The sequence below is a fragment of the Gracilinanus agilis genome, chromosome 6, assembly GCF_016433145.1.
Source record: "Gracilinanus agilis isolate LMUSP501 chromosome 6, AgileGrace, whole genome shotgun sequence".
In the NCBI taxonomy this organism is placed as follows: domain Eukaryota; kingdom Metazoa; phylum Chordata; class Mammalia; order Didelphimorphia; family Didelphidae; genus Gracilinanus; species Gracilinanus agilis.
In genome coordinates, this window is record NC_058135.1 from 55421238 (window position 1) to 55424761 (window position 3524).

Genomic DNA, 3524 nt, shown 5'->3' on the forward strand with positions numbered 1-3524 from the left:
CGATTCCACGTACCTTCCACGCTGCACCCTGTTGTGGGGTTCCTCTGTTCGTCTGGACTTGTTTTTATGTCCCCTTGAGGAGTTTTGTGTGTTTCGGTCAGGAGAGGTTAAGAGCTGCTTTTTACTCTGCCGCCATCTTAACCCGGAACCCTAGAACTGAAATTCTGAATAAGTTTAAAACTTTTCTATTGCTGTGAATTCATCACCAAAAAAAGGAATAGAGGTGATTACAAAGGACAGATAAATTGGTTATTTCCCATTCAATGAAATTGAAAAGCTTCTATAAGAACAAAATTAATATAACTAGGATAACAAGTGATTGAGGAAAAAGGTCTTTGGATTAAATATCTCTCACAGGTGTCTGATAGTGAAGATATATGGACAATTCACAGAAATATGAGACCAAAAGCAATTCTCCAAAAATAAAATGTCCAAAGAATATGAACAATTCTCATAATATATATGCAGAATATACGTATGTATATATAATCTCATCTGATCCTGTGTGCTATTGTATTGTATTTCTGAGGAGAGATATCATTGTCCTTGTTTCTTATGGATTAAGAAACTGAAGCTGTGATTTGCTCAGTCACACAGCTTATGTGTTTGAGTTAGGAGAACTTACGTCTTCCCAAGGTAATGTGATTCTCTATCCATTTTGCCATCTTGCTGTCTGTATACTAAGAAGCTAAAAAAATAGAATCATGTCATATATACTAAAATATTCAGAGAAACACTTTTTTTTATTGTTGCAGAGCACTGTGACAAAGTAGATGCTCGTCAACTGGGAAATGGTTAAACAAGTTATCATATGCAAGTAATATAATATGACTTTGTTGCAAAAACCCCAATGAATATGATTAATTCAGAAATTGTATGGGAAGACACATGAACTGGGGAAAAGTAAAAAACAACAAAAATAACATATACAATGACTGCAATAATCAAAGGAATAATAATAAAATGTAGAGAACTAGATGCTGTGAAATTATAATTACCAAGCTTGGCCCCAGAGAAGAGACATGAGAAGACATTTCCTTCCATTTCTACTATGGGTGTAGGAAATTGCATATAATGTCAAACTCATTTATTACATTGGTTAGTTTTACTGAATTTTTTTTATTCTTTGTGTTGTAGCCCTGACACTCAGTCTCCCATATGCACAAATTTGTGTGTTTATTTCTGACTATTTGTTGGTATCTTTTCTGTAACTTAATGTTTTAGAGAGTTGCCTAGAGCAGTCGGGTCAAACAAATAGAATTGGAGCCTCTAAGGATCCCTGTAGGTGCATGATAACTTGGAAAACCATATATTAACATTACCTATGTTTTATTATAGTTTTATTAAATATTTCCCAACGACATTTTAATCTAGTCCAGGCTGATCTCAGGAATGTTGTGGCTGCAGAGCTTCCCTCTATCAGTTTGCCCGGACTAGAGTGATATGATTAATTGACTTGTCCAGGGTTACACAGTCACTATGTGTAAGAAGTGGGAATTGATCCCTGGTCTTTGTGGTTCCAAGGCCAGCTCTCTAGCCATGATGTCTTGAATATTTCTTTTGCCTCTATGGAACACAGGGAAGAAAGATAAGTTTACTATTTCAATCTCTTTCTTTTCTCCTTCTCTCTTTCCTCTCCCTTTCCCCCGCTTTCCATTCTCTGTTTTTCTCTCTGTCTTTTTCTCTTCTCTAGCTCTCACTCACTTTAATGTTTTAATTCAACACTTTTCCTACTGAATTTTTAATTCTCACCTGGTCATGTCCTAGAAATGTTATAATGGATGGAGATTTTTACCATCATTTGCATAGTAGATCACCCCAAAAGAGTTAAATCAAACCTGGGGAAAGTAGCAAAGGGCTCCAGTAAGGATTCTCAGAAATTTCAGAGGTCCCATGTTACATGTGATTTATAGAATCTTATAGTTGGAACTCAGAAGTCATCTATTGTAACCCCATGTGAGACATAAAACTCCTCTAAAACATTATTCAGCCTCCATTAGCAGACCTCCAAATGACAGGGAATTCTTTGCTTCAGGGGGCATCCTGTTGGAGTGAAAGCTGCTTCCTTGTAGAGTCAACCTTCTGATCCTTGTCTGGCCCCTAAAGCCAACAAGAATACACCTATTTTTAACTATCATCCCCTCTCCTTCCCCAATGAAAGTTCTCTAAAAAGTTCTGATTCCCTTTCCACATTTTTGTCATCTGCTTTTGGCCACACTCAATGTCCTTTCCCAAATGTAGTATCCAATACCATCAATATGCTATTTCAGTGCTTTCTAGATATTATGAACTCCATCATTCTAACTATTTAAATTTCAGGGGGATCCATGATTTTATTGATGTCAGAACTCTCTCAATCTAACTGGATCCACTGATAGTCCTGCAAAACCTTACTATAGTCTACCTTTCTGGGCTAATGAAATACTGCTCCCTTTCTTGCACTCTATGGTCTAGCCCAACTGGTCTTCTCCTTCTTCTTGACCAACTTCATTCCATGTCCCATCTTCAAGGGATCTTAGGTTATCCTCCATGCCTTCAATGCTTTTCCTATTCATTTACACCTTGTAGAGTCTCCAATTTCCTTTGAAGGACAGACCAGATGTCACCTCATGTACATGTTCTTTCTGATATCCCCACCATATGTGTGTTTATGCTTCTTCTTTTAATAGAACATAAGTTCTTTGAGGGCAGCAAAGCTTTTATTTTTTTCTTTGCTTTTCCAGGATGTAGCCTAGTGTATGGCATATTAGTTGATTGGTTATTTGGTTAACAAATGCTCCACAGAGTATCCTTTCAAAATGATGGAGCCCTTCTTCTAGTTTACCTTCCCCCATTTAATTTAAGAACTTTGCTTCTTATGGAATTATGTGAGGAGGTTGTATGTAGTTACTTGCATGTTTCCTGTTGACTGTACCATGAGAATGTGAGCTCCTTGAGGGTAGAGACTGTCTTTGTTGTTGTTGACTTCTCTAGCACTTAGCATAGTGCCTGGAACATAGTAGACACTTAACAAATGCTTATTGGCTGACTGACCCACTTCCTTTTTTGATTATACAGATCCTAGATCGTGTTCTTTTTTTTTTTTTTAACCCTTATCTTAAACCCAATACCATGTATTGATTCCAAGACAGAAAAGTAGTAAGGGCTAGGCAATGGGGGTTAAATGACTTGCCCAGGGTCACATAGCTAGAAAGTGTCTGAAGCCAGATTTGAACCTAGGACCTCTCGTCTCTAGGACTGGCTCTCCATCTACTGAGTAACCCAACTGCCCCCGTTAGATCATATTCTTCATGGTGCTTTTTTTTAAAACCTTACCTTCTATCTTAGAATCAAGACTAAGTATCAGTTCCAAAGCAGAAGAGCAGTGAAAGCTAAGCAATTGGGATTATGTGACTTGCCCAGGGTCATACAGCTAGGAAGTGTCTGAGGCTAGATTTAAACCCCAGATCTCCTGTCTCCACAGCTGGCACTGTAGCAGCTGAGTCACTTAGATGATTATGGGTCCATGAACTTTTTTTTTTTAA